This window comes from Hydractinia symbiolongicarpus, chromosome 14 (genome assembly GCF_029227915.1).
Source record: "Hydractinia symbiolongicarpus strain clone_291-10 chromosome 14, HSymV2.1, whole genome shotgun sequence".
In the NCBI taxonomy this organism is placed as follows: Eukaryota; Metazoa; Cnidaria; class Hydrozoa; order Anthoathecata; family Hydractiniidae; genus Hydractinia; species Hydractinia symbiolongicarpus.
The window spans coordinates 8,122,177-8,140,118 of NC_079888.1; the positions used below are offsets into that span (position 1 = coordinate 8,122,177).

A 17,942-nucleotide genomic window follows, 5' to 3' on the forward strand; every position below is an offset into this window, starting at 1 on the left:
TCCTTCTGAGTGTGAGTGCTGCCATAAACCTGGCAAATGTCGAAGAAATGACTTGAAAGCATTCAAATATGGTTTAGTCAATTTTAGATAAATCATCCCTTACCTCACGTGTTTCTTAAACAAAAGATTAAATCAGGGTTGAAAAATAAAGTCAGGCACGAGCGCGGCCATAAACCTAGCAAATGTTGAAGAAATGACTTAAAAGCATTCAAATATGGTTTAGTCAATTTTAGATAAATCATCCCTTACCTCACGTGTTTCTTAAACAAAAGATTAAATCAGAGTTGTAAAAGAAAGTCAGGTTCTACCAAGACTTGAATTCGGATCGCTCTATTCAAAGTCAAGAGTGCTGACCATTACACCATAGAACCGAATGTGCGACGAAGATGGGACTCGAACCCACGCCGGCAGACCCCAATGAAATAGCAGTCCATGGCCTTAACCACTGAGCCACCTCCTCTTTTTCTGTACAACGACTACTTTATCGAAAGCTAACAATGCTGATGCTGGTTCAAGTCACGTAACCTTTTACCACCCTAAACAGTAGGAGTGCGCGAGTGGCCCAATTTTAAGTAATCTGTGGTGTGGTCATTTATTGTGTAAGTCCAAGACGGCCTAAATGGAGGCACCTAATAGCGAATCAGCCCGGTTAGCTCACTCGGTAAGGCATTAGACTCTTAATCTCAGTGTCGTGGTTTCGAGGCCCACGTTTGGCGTTTTCTGATAGACTTTGGATTGCATTACCAACGCGCCGTGGAAATCCACATGTCTCCTTCTAAGCATGAGTGGTGCCATAAACCTGGCAAAAGTTGAAGAAATGACCTGAAAGCATTCAGGGATGGCTTAGTCAATTTTAGATAAATGATCCCTTCCATCACGAATTTCTTAAACAAAAGGTTAAATCAGGGTTGAAAAAGAAAGTCCGGTGCTACCGAGATTTGAAATCCGATCGCTGTATTCAAAGTACAGAGTTCTAACCATTACACCATAGAACCGAATATGCGACTGAGATAGGATTCGAACACACGCGGACAGAGCCCAATAGATTAGCATTCCATCGCTCTAACCACTCGGCCACATCGTCAGTTTCCGTACCACGTCTACTTTATGGAAAGCTAACATTGATGAACCTGTTTCGAGTCACGTAACCTTTTACCAGCCCAAACAGTAGGAGTCGCGAGTGGCCCAATTTTAAACAATCTCAGGTGTGGTCAATTGTTGCGTAAGTCAAAGACGGCTTCAATTGCGGCACCTAGTAACGAGTCAGCCCGACTAGCTCAGTCGGTAGAGCATGAGACTCTTAAGCTCATGGTCGTGGGTTCGAGCTCCGCGTTGGGAGTTTTCTGATTGACTTTGGATTGCATTACCAACGCGCTGTGGAAATCGAAAAGTCTCCTTCTAAGCTTGAGTGCTGCCATAAACATGGCAAAAGTTGAGGAAATGACTTGAAAGCATTCAAATATGGCTTAGTCAATTTTAGATAAATCATCACTTCCCTCACGTGTCCCTTAAACAATACATTAAATCAGAGTTGTAAAAGAAATTCAGGTGCTACCGAGATTTGAACTCGGATCGCTGTATTCAAAGTCCAGAGTGCGAACCATTACATCATAGAACTGAATGTTGGACGAAGATGGGATTTGCACCCACGCGGGCAGAGCCCAATGGATTAGCAGTCGATCGTCTTAACCACTCGGCCACCTCGTCTGCTTCTGTACCACGTCTACGTCAAAGAAAGCTAACAATGCTGAACCTGTTTCCAGTCACGTAACCTTTTACCAGCCCAAACAGTAGGAATACGCGGGTGGCCAAATTTTAAGTAATTTTTGGTGTGGTCGATTGTTGCGTCAGTCCAGGGCGGTTTTAATGGCGGCACCTAATAACATATCAGCCCGGTTAGCTCAGTCGGTAGAGCATGAGACTCTTAATCTCAGGGTCGTGGGTTCGAGGCCCACGTTTGGCGTTTTCTGATAGACTTTGGATTGTATTACCAACGCGCCGTGGAAGTCGCCAAGCCTCCTTCTGAGTGTGAGTGCTGCCATAAACCTGGCAAATGTCGAAGAAATGACTTGAAAGCATTCAAATATGGTTTAGTCAATTTTAGATAAATCATCCCTTACCTCACGTGTTTCTTAAACAAAAGATTAAATCAGGGTTGAAAAATAAAGTCAGGCACGAGCGCGGCCATAAACCTAGCAAATGTTGAAGAAATGACTTAAAAGCATTCAAATATGGTTTAGTCAATTTTAGATAAATCATCCCTTACCTCACGTGTTTCTTAAACAAAAGATTAAATCAGAGTTGTAAAAGAAAGTCAGGTTCTACCAAGACTTGAATTCGGATCGCTCTATTCAAAGTCAAGAGTGCTGACCATTACACCATAGAACCGAATGTGCGACGAAGATGGGACTCGAACCCACGCCGGCAGACCCTAATGAAATAGCAGTCCATGGCCTTAACCACTGAGCCACCTCCTCTTTTTCTGTACAACGACTACTTTATCGAAAGCTAACAATGCTGATGCTGGTTCAAGTCACGTAACCTTTTACCACCCTAAACAGTAGGAGTGCGCGAGTGGCCCAATTTTAAGTAATCTGTGGTGTGGTCATTTATTGTGTAAGTCCAAGACGGCCTAAATGGAGGCACCTAATAGCGAATCAGCCCGGTTAGCTCACTCGGTAGTGCATTAGACTCTTAATCTCAGTGTCGTGGTTTCGAGGCCCACGTTTGGCGTTTTCTGATAGACTTTGGATTGCATTACCAACGCGCCGTGGAAATCCACATGTCTCCTTCTAAGCATGAGTGGTGCCATAAACCTGGCAAAAGTTGAAGAAATGACCTGAAAGGATTCAGGGATGGCTTAGTCAATTTTAGATAAATGATCCCTTCCATCACGAATTTCTTAAACAAAAGGTTAAATCAGGGTTGAAAAAGAAAGTCCGGTGCTACCGAGATTTGAATTCCGATCGCTGTATTCAAAGTACAGAGTTCTAACCATTACACCATAGAACCGAATATGCGACTGAGATAGGATTCGAACACACGCGGACAGAGCCCAATAGATTAGCATTCCATCGCTCTAACCACTCGGCCACATCGTCAGTTTCCGTACCACGTCTACTTTATGGAAAGCTAACATTGATGAACCTGTTTCGAGTCACGTAACCTTTTACCAGCCCAAACAGTAGGAGTCGCGAGTGGCCCAATTTTAAACAATCTCAGGTGTGGTCAATTGTTGCGTAAGTCAAAGACGGCTTCAATTGCGGCACCTAGTAACGAGTCAGCCCGACTAGCTCAGTCGGTAGAGCATGAGACTCTTAAGCTCATGGTCGTGGGTTCGAGCTCCGCGTTGGGAGTTTTCTGATTGACTTTGGATTGCATTACCAACGCGCTGTGGAAATCGAAAAGTCTCCTTCTAAGCTTGAGTGCTGCCATAAACATGGCAAAAGTTGAGGAAATGACTTGAAAGCATTCAAATATGGCTTAGTCAATTTTAGATTAATCATCCCTTCCATCGCATAATTCTTAAACAAAAGATTAAATCAGGGTTGAAAAAGAAAGTCAGGTTCTACCGAGATTTGAATTCGGATCGCTGTATTCAAAGTACAGAGTGCTAACCATCACACCATAGAACTGAATGTGCGACGAAGATGGGATTCAAACGCACTCGGGCAGAGCTCAATGGATTAGCCGTCCATCGCCTTAACCACTCGGGCACCTTGTGTGTTTTTGTACCACGTTTACTTTATGGAAAGCTAACATTGCTGAACCTGTTTCGAGTCACCTAACCTTTTACCAGCCCAAACAGTAGGAGCACGCGAGTGGCCGAGTTTTAAGTAAATTTAGGCGTGGTCAATTATTGCGTAAGTCCAAGACGGTTTTAATGGCGGCACTTAATAACGAATCAGCCCGGTTAGCTCAGTCGGTGGAGCATTAGACTCTTAATCTCAGGGTCGTTGGATCGCGCCCCACGTTGAGCGTTTTCTGATAGACTTTCAATAGCATTACCAAGGCGCCGTGGAAATCACCAAGTCTCCTTCTAAGCATGAGCGCTGTTGTAAACCTGACAAATGTTAAAAATTGACTTGAAATCATTCAAATATGGCTTAGTTAAATTTAGATAAATCAACCCTTCCATCGCATATTTCTTAAACAAAAGATTAAGTCAGGGTTAAAAAATAAAGTCAGGCACGAGCGCTGCCATAAACCTAGCAAATGTTGAAGAAATGACTTGAAAGCATTCAAATATGGTTAGTCAATTTTAGATACATTATCCCTTCCCTCACGTGTTTCTTAAAAAAAGGATTAAATCAGAGTTGTAAAAGAAAGTCAGGTGCTACCGAGATTTGAACTCTGATTCCTGTATTCAAAGTCCAGAGTGCTAACCTTACACAATACAACCGAATATGCATCGAAGATGGGATTCGAAATCATGCGTGCAGAGCCCAACGGATTAGCAGTCCATCGCCTTAACCACCCAGCCGCCTCTTCTGTTTCTGTACCACGTCTACTTTATGAAAAGCTAACATTGCTGAACCTGTTTCGAGTCACGTAACCCTTCACCAGCCCAAACATTAGGAGTACGCGAGTGGCCGAATTTTAAGTAATCTTAGGTGTGGTCAATTATTGCGTAAGTCCAAGACGGCTTTAATGGCGGCACTTATGACGAATTTAGCCCGGCTATCTCAGTCGGTAGAGCATGAGACTCTTAATCTCAGGGTCGTTGGATCGCGCCCCACGTTGAGCGTTTTCTGATAGACTTTCGATAGCATTACCAAGGCGCCGTGGAAATCACCAAGTCTCCTTCTAAGCATGAGTGCTGTCGTAAACCTGGCAATTGTTAAAAATTGACTTGAAATCATTCAAATATGGCTTAGTTAAATTTAGATAAATCAACCTTTCCATCGCATATTTCTTAAACAAAAGATGAAGTCAGGGTTGAAAAATAAAGTCAGGCACGAGCGCTGCCATAAACCTAGCAAATGTTGAAGAAATGACTTGAAAGCATTCAAATATGGTTTAGTCAATTTTACATAAATTATCCCTTCCCTCACGTGTTTCTTAAACAAAGGATTAAATCAGAGTTGTAAAAGAAAGTCAGGTGCTACCGAGATTTTAACTCGCATCGCTGTATTCAAAGTCCAGAGTGCGAACCATTACATCATAGAACGGAATGTGCGACGAAGATGGGACTCCCACCCACGCGGCCAGAGCCCAATGGATTAGCATTCCATCTCCTTAAGCACTCGGCTACCTCGTCTGCTTCTGTACAACGACTACTTTATGGAAAGCTAACACTGCTGAACCTGATTCGAGTAACGCAAACTTTTACCATCCCAAACAGTAGGAGTACGCGAGTGGCTGAATTTTAAGTAATCTTGGGTGTGGTCAATTATTGCGTAAGTCAAGACGACTTTAATGGCAACACCTAATAACGAATTAGCCCCGCTAGCTCAGTCGGTAAAACATGAGACTGGTAATCTCAGGGTCGTGGGTTCGAGCCCACGTTGGGCGTCTTCTGATAGACTTTGGATAGCATTACCAACGCGCCGTGGAAATCATCAAATCTCCTTCTAAACATGAGTGCTGCCATAAACCTGACAAAAGTTGAAGAAGTGACTTAAAAGCATTCAAATATGGTTTAGTCAATTTTAGATAAATCATCCCTTCCCTCACGTGTTTTTTAAACAAAGGATTAAATCAGAGTTGTAAAAGAAAGTCAGGTGCTACCGAGATTTGAACTCTGATTCCTGTATTCAAAGTCCAGAGTGCGAGCCATTACATCATAGAACCGAATGTGCGACGAAGATGGGATTCGCACCCACGCAGGCAGAGACCAAGGGATTAACAGTCCATCGCCTTAACCACTCGGCTACCCCGTCTTTTTCTGTACAACGACTACTTTATGGAAAGCTAACATTGTTAAACCTGTTTCGAGTCACGTAACCTTTTACCAGCCCAAACAGAAGGAGTACGCGAGTGGCCCATATTTAAGTAATCTTAGGTGTGGTCAATTATTGCGTAAGTCCAAGACGGCTTTAATGGCGGCACTTATGACTAATCAGCCCGGCCAGCTCAGTCGGTAGAGCATGAGACCCTTAATCTCAGGGTCGTTGGATCGCGCCCCACGTTGAGCGTTTTCGGATAGACTAAGGATTGCATTACCAACACGCCGTTAAAATCGCCAAGTGTCCTTCTAAGCATGAGTGCTGGCACAAACCTGGTAAAGGTTGAAGAAATGACTTGAAAGTATTCAAGTATGGCTTAGTCAATTTTAGATGAATCATCCCTTACCTCACGTGTTTCCTAAACAAAAGATTACATCAGAGTTGAAAAAGAAAGTCAGGTTCTACCGAGATTTGAATTCGGATCGCTGTATTCAAAGTCCAGAGTGCTAACAATCACACCATAGAACCGAATGTGCGACGAAGATGGGATTCAAACGCACTCGGGCAGAGCCCCATGGATTAGCAGTCCATCGCCTTAACCACTCGGCCGCCTCGTCTGATTCTGTACAACGTCTACTTTATGGAAAGCTAACATTGCAGAACCTGATTCGAGTAACGCAAACTTTTACCATTCCAAACAGTAGGAGTACGCGAGTGGCCGAATTTTAAGTAACCTTAGCTGTGTTCAATTACTGCGTCCTTCCAAGACGGTTTTAATGGCGGCACCTGATAACGACTCAGCCCGGCTAGCTCAGTCGGTAGAGCAGGAGACTCTTAAGCTCATGGTCGTGGGTTCGAGCTCCACGTTGGGCGTTTTCTGATTGACTTTGGATTGCATTACCAACGCGCTGTGGAAATCGAAAAGTCTCCTTCTAAGCTTGAGTGCTGCCATAAACATGGCAAAAGTTGAGGAAATGACTTGAAAGCATTCAAATATGGCTTAGTCAATTTTAGATTAATCATCCCGTCCATCGCATAATTCTTAAACAAAAGATTAAATCAGGGTTGAAAAAGAAAGTCAGGTTCTACCGAGATTTGAATTCGGATCGCTGTATTCAAAGTCCAGAGTGCTAACCATTACACCATAGAACCGAATGTGCGACGAAGATGGGATTCGGACGCACGCGGGCAGAGCCCAATGGATTAGCAGTCCATCTACTTAACCACTCGGCCAACTCGTCTGTTTCTGTTCCACGTCTACTTTATGGAAAAATAAAATTGCTGAACCTGTTTTGAGTCACGTAACCTTTTACCAGCACAAACAGTAGGAGTACGCGTGTGGCCCAATTTTAAGTAATCTTAGGGGTGGTCAATTGTTGCCTAAGTTCAAGACAGCTTTAATGGCGGCACCTAATAACGAATCAGCCCGGCTCTCTCAGTCGGTAGAACATGAGACTCTTAATCTCATGGTCGTTGGTTCCAGCCCTGCGTTGGGCGATTTCTGATAGACTTTGGATTGCATTACCAACGCGCCGTGGAAATCGACAAGTCTCCTTCTAAGCATGAGTGGTGCCATAAACCCGGCAAAAGTTGAAGAAATGACTTGAAAGCATTCAAATATGGCTTAGTCAATTTTAAATAAATCAACCCTTCCATCGCATATTTCTTAAACAAAAGATGAAGTCAGGGTTGAAAAATAAAGTCAGGCACGAGCGCTGCCATAAACCTAGCAAATGTTGAAGAAATGACTTGAAAGCATTCAAATATGGTTTAGTCAATTTTAGATAAATTATCCCTTCCCTCACGTGTTTCTTAAACAAAGGATTAAATCAGAGTTGTAAAAGAAAGTCAGGTGCTACCGAGATTTTAACTCGCATCGCTGTATTCAAAGTCCAGAGTGCGAACCATTACATCATAGAACCGAATGTGCGACGAAGATGGGACTTGCACCCACGCGGCCAGAGCCCAATGGATTAGCATTCCATCGCCTTAAGCACTCGGCTACCTCGTCTGCTTCTGTACAACGACTACTTTATGGAAAGCTAACACTGCTGAACCTGATTCGAGTAACGCAAACTTTTACCATCCCAAACAGTAGGAGTACGCGAGTGGCTGAATTTTAAGTAATCTTGGGTGTGGTCAATTATTGCGTAAGTCCAAGACGGCTTTAATGGCGGCACTTATGACTAATCAGCCCGGCCATCTCAGTCGGTAGAGCATGAGACCCTTAATCTCAGGGTCGTTGGATCGCGCCCCACGTTGAGCGTTTTCGGATAGACTAAGGATTGCATTACCAACACGCCGTGAAAATCGCCAAGTGTCCTTCTAAGCATGAGTGCTGGCACAAACCTGGTAAAGGTTGAAGAAATGACTTGAAAGTATTCAAGTATGGCTTAGTCAATTTTAGATGAATCATCCCTTACCTCACGTGTTTCCTAAACAAAAGATTACATCAGAGTTGAAAAAGAAAGTCAGGTTCTACCGAGATTTAAATTCGGATCGCTGTATTCAAAGTCCAGAGTGCTAACAATCACACCATAGAACCGAATGTGCGACGAAGATGGGATTCAAACGCACTCGGGCAGAGCTCAATGGATTAGCCGTCCATCGCCTTAACCACTCGGGCACCTTGTGTGTTTTTGTACCACGTTTACTTTATGGAAAGCTAACATTGCTGAACCTGTTTCGAGTCACCTAACCTTTTACCAGCCCAAACAGTAGGAGCACGCGAGTGGCCGAGTTTTAAGTAAATTTAGGCGTGGTCAATTATTGCGTGAGTCCAAGACGGTTTTAATGGCGGCACTTAATAACGAATCAGCCCGGTTACCTCAGTCGGTGGAGCATGAGACTCTTAATCTCAGGGTCGTGTGTTCGAGCCCTACATTGGGCGTTTTCTGATAGACTTTGGATTGCATTACCAACACGCCGTGGAAGTCCCTAAGTCTCCTTTCTGCTATGACCTTGGCAAAAGTTGATGAAATGACTTGAAAGCATTCAATTATGGCTTAATCAACTTTAGATAAATCATCCCTTCCCTCAGGTATTTCTTAAACAAAAGATTAAATCAGAGTTGAAAAAGAAAGTCAGGTTCTACCGAGATTTGAACTCGGATCGCTGGATTCAAAGTCCAGAGTGCTAACCATTACACCATAGAACAAAATGTGCGACGGAGATGGGAATCGAACCCACGCGTGCAGAGCCCAATGGATTAGCAGTCCATCGCCTTAACCACTCGGGCAGCCCGTCTGTTTCTGTACCACGTCCACTTTATGTAAAACCAAGAATGCTGAACCTGTTTCGAGTCACGCCACATTTTACCAGCCCAAACAGCAGGAGTACGTTAGTGGCCCAATTTTAAGTAATCTTAGGTGTGGTCAATAATTGCGTAAGTCCCAGACGGCTTTAATGGCCGCACCAAACAAGGAATCAGTCCGGGTAACTCAGTCGGTAGAGCATGGCACTGTTATTCTCGGGGTCGTGCGTCCGAGCCACACGTTTGACGTTTTCTGATAGACTTTGGATTGCATTATCAACGCACCGTGGAGATTGCCAAGTCTCCTTCTAAGCATGAGTGCTACCATAAACCTGGCAAAAGTTGAGGAAATGACTTGAAAGCTTTCAAATATGGCTTAGTCAATTTTAGATAAATCATCCCTTCCTCAGGTGTTTTTTAAAAAAAGATTACATCAAAGCTGAAAAAGAAAGTCAGGTTCTTCCTAGATTTAAACTCAAATCATTGGATTCAAAGATTCAGAGTGGTAACCATTACACCATAGAACCGAATGTGTGACGAAGATGGGATTCGAACCCACTCGGGCAGTGCGCATTGGATTAGCAGTACATCCCTTTAACCACTCGGACACCTCGCCTGCTTCTATACCACGTCTACTTTATAGAAAACTAACATTGCTAAACCTGTTTCGAGTCACGTAACCTTTTACCAGCCAAAACAGTAGGAGTACGTAAGTGGCTTAATTTTACGTAATCTTTAGTGTGGTCAATTATCGCGTAAGTCCAAGACGGCTTTAGTAGCGGCACCCAATAATGAATCGGCCCGTCTTGTTTTTTTTGGTTAAACCTACATTCAAACAGCGGTGGTTCAAATAGTGTTGTCAAGTTGGTTACCCAAGTGTATATTAGGTGTAAAACTTTAATCACCTTTGTGTCAATTATATGGCAATTTGTGTCAGTTATAAAACTTAATTGTATAGTAACTCTTTAGGGAATTTAACTTATTTATTTAAAAGCACATATTTTCAGTTCACTTGTTCACTTGAAGTCACTGAAGTGATCACCTCTTTTTCAATGTTGAGAAAAAAGTCATAAAATCAATGTCAAGAAAAGTTTTAAATAATCTTTCACAAATTCTATCAAGTTTATTTTTTAAAGCTCTCACACTTGGCATGCTGGTAAGCATTTTATAGTTTATCAATATTTGTTATATTTCCTTTTTTTGAATATTCACTACATACATTTTTCTTATATATTGTAGTTTGAACACATCCTTACAAGCATCAAGAGTGCGAGCAAAACTTGTCTTTTTTTGGTTAACCCTACATTCAAAGAGCAGGCAAATGTTAATGAGGCGTAGTGAAGGGATCGCCGATAAAGTTCGTATTGACTACAAATTATTACATACTACTGGAGCTATAAAGAAAAATTCTTCTCAAGTTCAAGATAGACCAGTAGATGGAAAAATTGTAGTAATGGCATCCGAAGACACTAGTATCAGCAAAAACTCAGATCCAGTTATTTATTATTATCAATCGATGAATCAGTACTAGCTGTTGACATTGACGATTTTGTGGATGAAAACCAGTCCGGATATTATGGCGAATCAATTGAAGATATAGGTTCGAATATCAAGCAAATGGAAAATTTACGCACCCAGTATAGGCGAAAACACAGGAAGCTATTGGCAAACTGAAAGGAAGTTTACGAAGGAACGTATGGTAAATCATATACTCTCAAGTTCAAAAGCATGCAGAGTTTCGTTATAATGAAGAGAGAGCGGCGACAGAGATTGAAGTTCTTCGCCAATGAAATCATTCAGTTAATTTTCTATTTACAGGAATCGTTCACATCATCCCTGTCCACCTTGGATGATAAGGAAATCAAAAGGAGAAAAGAGGATTTGCCGGAGCAGTTAAGCCAGATGGAAACATTAAGAAAATCCTTTAAAGAAATGATCGAAACCGCGAGAGGGAAAGGATAGGTAATTTTGATGATCTAAATAAAAGGTATGACAAACTTGCTGATCTCAAACACTGTTATATTAAAACCCGTGATCAGGAATATCATAATAGAGAACTTTCAAAAGTGGAAAAGTTTAACTCATAAACTTTGAATATAAAATTACCTGTGTTTAAAGGTTATCCCAGTGTTTGTGATATTTATACATTTTAAATTGACTTCGAAAAATTGTACCTAAGATCCACACCTAACGCTGTTCTACCAGATCTTCTGAAGAATAACTCTTTAGAACACCCAGCGTTGACACTGGTGAGAAATGTAACTATATCAATGAGATCTGGAGGAGACTTGAAGATGCATATGGAGATCAGAAAACGCTACTATTAAAGAAATTGGCCGAGTTGAAAAAAACTGAACTGAAGCACAAGGATCCAGAAAAAGGTGGTTGAAGGATTTAGCCACATTGTCAACATCGTAAAGGGTCTGATACACTTAGCGAAGTGTCACAGAATTGAAAATGAGTTATTCTATGGTGATGGTCTGGAAAGGATCTATAAATTGCTAGTTGTGATGATGATTTAATAGGAGAAAGTAAGTGGAATAAACTCATCACATTCTTAGAAAAAGAAATCAAATTTTATCAACAAAAAGCCCTACTTCAAGATACCACACTAGAACCAAGAAAAGTTCCATCAAAAAATGGTAACCGACAGTCGCATTATACTGGAAAGAATGACCAATGGTCATGAAGCAAAAAATTGTACAGTATTTTGTTTGTGAACGCTTTGTCAATATGTCACCAGCTGAAAGATTTTCAGTGCTGAGATCTAAAGACCTCTCTTCTCAGTGTCTTTTTCCAGGTGCAGAAATGAACAGAGGCAAACACAAAGAAAGTCATTGTCAAAGGGACTTTATTTGTAAGCATCCTTTGCATGATAAGTACCCAAGAAAGAAACATATTCTTGTGTGTGAAGAACACAAGGAAAACGAAGAAAATCAAGATGTTCTCGACATCTACAAAACAAGACGTATTTGAGACGATATCAAGTTGAATTACGTTCTTATGCAAAGGATATCAAATTGTCACACCATGTTGAAGCAACCAAAAGCTCTAACTACAAATCAACGTTAATCAACAAAAAGGAACACAATAAAGCAATCTATATGCTACAAACAATCGAGATTGATATTCACAAACACTCAATGTTCTACGATACAGGATGTGGTGATTATATAAACAGACTCAATGCTGTTCATACGCTTGGACAACGTACAGTTCAGGAGTGTACTGGACTGATAACCATTGGTGGAGTCGGAGGTATCACGACAAAAACATCTCATGGAATATATAGTGTCAGACTGTCACTTGCTAATGGATGAGATGCTGTGATGTCAGGAGTATGCATGGAACAAATAACAGCAGCGTTCCCAAAACACCCACCTGGTGGAGAAGTAGATTCTGATTTTAAAGAATCATACCGTCGATCAGGAAATGATGTAAGAAACTTACCTTCTTTGTTAGCATTCGTCGGTGGAGGAACAGACTTCATGCTGGGAATTAAATACCTATAATACTTTCCTGAAGCAGTATACCAGATACCATCCGGGTTAACAATTTATAAATCACATTTTAGAAATACTGATGGTAGTGTGATTGGAGGGCGGTATGAAGTATTCACCCAAATTGAAAGGTATCACCATTTATCTTATTGCAAATCCTTTCTATCAAATCAACATTGTCTTTTTAAGGATGGGTATCAAGTAAACCCAGATGCTTCCCTGTTAGGATATTAGAATGATTTATTTGACATTTCATTAAATGACGTTATTAACTTTGACTTTGAGTATAATCACCACATGTTTGTATAAAAATGTCGTACGTGTTCAACTTGCAAAAACCATGACCAAAATGAATCGCTGTCAATCAAGGAGGAAATAAAACAAGAGGTTATCGATAAATCTGTGCATGTTGATATCACAATCTGCATTACGATCGCTAACCTTCCATTCATGGGAGACCCAAGTATCAATTTAAGTCCGAATCGACACAAAGCTCTAAACGTATGCTGCCAACAACTGAAACGACTGAAAAAAAATCAAGCAGATAAAGAATCAATTATAAAATCAGAGGCCAAACTTCACTCGCTTGGTTTTATTGAAAATGTTAAAAATCTGCCCGCCAATATCCAAACATCACTTGCTCAAAATCAAATGAAAAACTACATTCCTTGGAGGGTTGCATGGAAAGATAATTCAATAACAACACCATGTCGCATTGTATACGATGCATCACAACCAACATTAACTGGATTCAGCCTTAACAGTATCCTTGCCAAAGGTCGAAATAACATGAACAATCAAGTCGAAATCTTCATTCGATGGAGAATACACAAAGTTGGATTCCATACAGATATACAAAAAATGTATAATGTTGTCGTGAAGAGGACTGGTGCTATCAACGATACTTGTGGCAACAGCACTTAGATCCATTTAAACCGCCAAAGGAAAAAGTTATCAAGACAATCATCTATGGTGTAAAATCATCTGGAAATCAGGCAGAACGTGGTCTGCGAGAAACTGCCAAATTATTTCAAGAACCACACCCGGAGGTATATGAAACCGTCTGCAAATACATATGCGTTGATGCCTGTATGTCAGGCTGTCCAACAATGGATTAAACGTTACAAAGAGTAGATGAACTGGAACTAGTTCTAAATCGTGGTGGATTCACACTCAAAGATGTCACAATATCCGAGAAGAAGCCACAAGAAAATTGGGCTCACGCTATGTATGTCTGGTCTCCTTTGGTATCCAAAGGTAGATGAAAGTTCCCTCGATATCAAAGATCTTAACTTTGCAAAGACACGTCGTGGTCGCAAAGTGAAGCAGATCACACAAATACCAGAGCAACTCACCAGACGGAATGGCGCATCGAAGGTGGCACAAATCTTTGACATCTGTTGACAGGAATGTTAACTCTAATTACTGCCACGATGAAAACAGATCTGCACGAACTTGTTAAACGCTTTTTGGATTGGGATGACATGATACCCGATTCCTTGAGGTCAATTTGGATATCACACTTTCAAATGATGGATGAAATAAAAAACATCCGATTTTAGTTGTTCCAGATGATGCGGAAAGCCTTGACGCATCCACATTAGATTTTGGAGATGCCAGGCAATCACTGGTTTGTGTTGCCATCTACATTCAATTCAAAAGAAAAAGTAAGGGGTTTTCTTCTCAATTTATTTTTGCAAAATCTCGCCTAATTCTAGACGGTATGTGACAGCCTCGAGCAGGGTTATTCGCAGCTATTATCAATACACATTGTGGTGAAGTGATAAGAAGATCTCTTCATAAAATCCACAAGAAAGCCATAAAATTCACAGACAGCCAAACTGCCCTGTACTGGTTAGCGAATGAAAATCAAGCTCTAAAGCAATACGTAAGAAATCGAGTTATAGAAATTCAAAGATTCACATCTATTGATCAATGGAGATATGTCAGATCAGAAGATATGATTGCAGATATTGGTACCCAAGATGTATTTCCATTAGCAATGTTCTAACTGAATGAGGTTTCGAGTGGATGACAGGTGAATAGTCCAATTTTCCAATGATGGATGCTAAGGAAATTGTTCTAAATAACCAAGATCTTCAATTGATTAAACGGGAAACTCCACCGAAATAGAAACCAGAACCACAAACCACATACCTAGCCCTTGATTTTACCATCACAAAAGAGATATCTGACAGATACCAATTTTCTAAATACCTTATCGATCCCAACAGACATCGCTGGAAAGTAGTGGTAGGAATCCTCGCCATTGTTTTCAGATTTATACGAAATTTTCGTATAAAAAATTTAAACAAGATTTCATCAAATCAATCATAAAAAATCAAAAATATCGTTGTGCTGTCAGATGTGGAGATAAAAGACGCAGAAAATTATTTCCACAAGAAGGCAACAATGGAAATCAAGCAATTCCCAAAGTCAAATCAGTACGAAAAAATCAGTCACGAAAAGGATGGAATTCTTCTTTACTCTGAAAGGTTTCTTCCGACAGATGAAGTTATGATTGTTGGGCAAGCAACAAAAGTTATGAAGGACCTGTCATCAACAACATTTTTTGTCCCAGCAGTCATTCACCGATAGCATACAGTGTTGTAAACGATATTCATTGGCATGACAAAACTGTACGTCATTCAGGGGTCGAGACAACATGGAGATATGTATTAAAGCAGATTTTCATCATTGAAGGAAGATCATTGGTAAAAAAGGTGAAAGCTGCTTGCGCAAGATGCAGGTACTTGGAGAAAAGGACATTGGAAGTGGTGATGGGACCTGTATCAAAACACAATCTGACTATTGCACCTGTGCTTTATATTAGGCAGCTTGATCTTTCAGGTCTATTTCTTTCATACGATGCATCATCGAAGAACCACTGTCAAAATGTGGTTGATAGTTTTTTGCTGTACAGCAACGTCAACGGTTAATATCAAGGTGATGGAAGATTACAGCACTTCTGCATTTCTACAAGCATTCACAAGATTTGCATTTATCCAAAAGTACTCCTTCCAGATGAAGGTAGTCAGTTAGTGAAAGGTTGCGAATCAATGCGATTGGATTTTGTTAACATTTAAATATCAGCTTCATCAAAACGAGGCAGTCGAATTTAAAGTATGCCCTGTTGGTGCTCATAGCATGCATGGTAAAGTCGAGCGTAAGGTTCGTCAAATAAAAGTTTCGCTTGAGAAGAATTTACATAATTCAAGATTGTCGATTATTTGTCTTTACTTAATTACTTTTTTTGTGGTTAACCCTACAGCTCAGTCTCGTAGAGCATGGTACTCTTAATCTTAGGAACTTGCGTACAAGCCCCACGTTGGACGTTTTCTGATAGACTTTAAATTGCATTACCAACGCGCCACGGAAATCGCCAAGTCTCCTTTCAAGAGTGAGTGCCGTCAAAAACCCGGCAAAAGTTGAAGAAATGATTTAAACGCATTTAAATATGGGTTATTCAATTTTAGATAAATCACCCCTTCCCTCAGGTGTTTCTTAACAAAACATTAAATCAGACTGTTTGGGTTGGTAAAAGGTTGCGTGACTCGAAACAGGTTCAGCAAAGTTAGCTTTCCATAAAATAGACGTGGTACAGAAACAGACGAGGTGGCCAAGTGGTTAAGGCGATGGACTGCTAATCCATTGGTCTCTGCCCCCGTGGGTGTGAATCCCATCTTCGTCGCAAGTTCGCTTCTGTGGCGTAATAGTGAACACTTTGAACTTTCTATCTCAACGCTGGTTCAATCTTTTGTTTGGAAAAAGACTTTGGAGAAGAGATTAATTACTCGCAATGAAAACAATCTCGCTGTACACTTTTTTGACGCTCATTGCGAAAAGATTTGTCAATTATCCCACCCAGAAAAATCTGTTCGTATCGCCATATGCATTTTTTAATAACTTCAAATAAACATGTTTACTTTAGACGTAGCAGACATTTTTTAAAATTAACTTTGTAACTAAAACAAACACACAGTTGTCATCCCGTCGTAGTAAAAAATGTCAGCAAGCATTGTTTTATTTTGCGATATAAATTCCCATAAAAAGGTTTATTTTTTTCCTTTAGCGGTACCGTGATGAGTACAGACAAGCCATAAATCGCATCCGTGTGAAGTGTGGTGCGCCACTTTAGGCGTATATAACTTTTAACAGCCTCTCGTTACCACGTGCACATGTTAAGCTACCATATGAACAACACACATATAGTAGACGAGCAAGTAGCACACGACTATGGGTAATCTTTCATTTTAGTGGACGCCTTTTTTGTGGAAGTTTAGCCTGGAAAATTAGTCGAGTGGGGGAAAAGTTTAAGAATTACCCGTCTTGAACGATAAATATTACATCTTTACTGATGTCCCATCTAAACTAATAAAAATAAAAAATCTGAGCCTCAATATAAATGGATCGATAAAAATCGTATATCGGTCACCCCTCCATAGCGGATACTTTTCTTTTTAAATATGGTTTCCTGTATATAACCGCTATCTTAATTTTTGTCATTGTCAACATAGCAAGCTAAATTGTCTTTCGCTTTTTCTTTGTATTCGCCTCGTCACAGAAAATAAACAAACATATTCGTTGGCACTTCCCTTTACAGAAATATATCCTTTAAACTTTAATTCCAGTGACGAAATATTTTCATCGTTTAACAAAACTCCCTTTCATTTTGTTGTCGACTCTAAAGAAGTATCCCTATTTTTGGATTGATCGACGTCGATCAGTGTAATAAGTTTGTGGTAAAAGTGGCAAAATGAACGTTATTACGCTTCTGAGTGGAGTTCAAGACGTGCTTTTGCCAAGACGGTAAAGCGAGTTTTTGTGTTTTGTGAAAATACGTTTCTTGGTTAGCTGCACCAGCATGGCGGTTTCGTATTTCAATACGATTTTTGCAGATTCACAAAGTATTAAATAATAGTTCCAGCGCATGTAGAATCACAAACTGACCAACAACCGACCGACAACCGACATCTTCTTGTGCAGACAAACAGGTTAGAGCGCTGTTTCACGAATTTCGGTTACTTTCTGCAAACTGTTGGGGGTAAAAAAAGTGAACGTTATACATCTTGTGACCTCACTGTACACTGTTTTAAAATTCTCCGTAATTAATGTAGTGTGTAAAAGACAGTTATATGGTTAAATATAACTTATTGTCACTGGATATTTTTAGACCACAAAAATCAATATGGTTGTTACATTTAATTAGAGCTCTTTTTCGCAAGCTATTGAATTTATCTTTCTTAATTTTTTTTTGCAATTACTTTTTCTTTCAATGTACCGATCGAATTGACATTTTTA

At 40.5% G+C, this 17,942-nt stretch overlaps 2 non-coding genes across 2 annotated transcripts; one reads left to right on the forward strand and one right to left on the reverse strand.

Annotated features, from left to right (window-relative positions):
* The first annotated feature begins 5,442 nt into the window (after positions 1–5,442).
* On the forward strand, positions 5,443–5,514 carry Trnat-ggu (transfer RNA threonine (anticodon GGU)). Its single transcript has one exon. It is a non-coding gene; the product is annotated as a tRNA-Thr (tRNA).
* A 3,459-nt stretch (positions 5,515–8,973) lies between these two features.
* Positions 8,974–9,045, reverse strand: Trnaq-uug (transfer RNA glutamine (anticodon UUG)). The gene has a single exon. It is a non-coding gene; the product is annotated as a tRNA-Gln (tRNA).
* Positions 9,046–17,942: the final 8,897 nt, after the last annotated feature.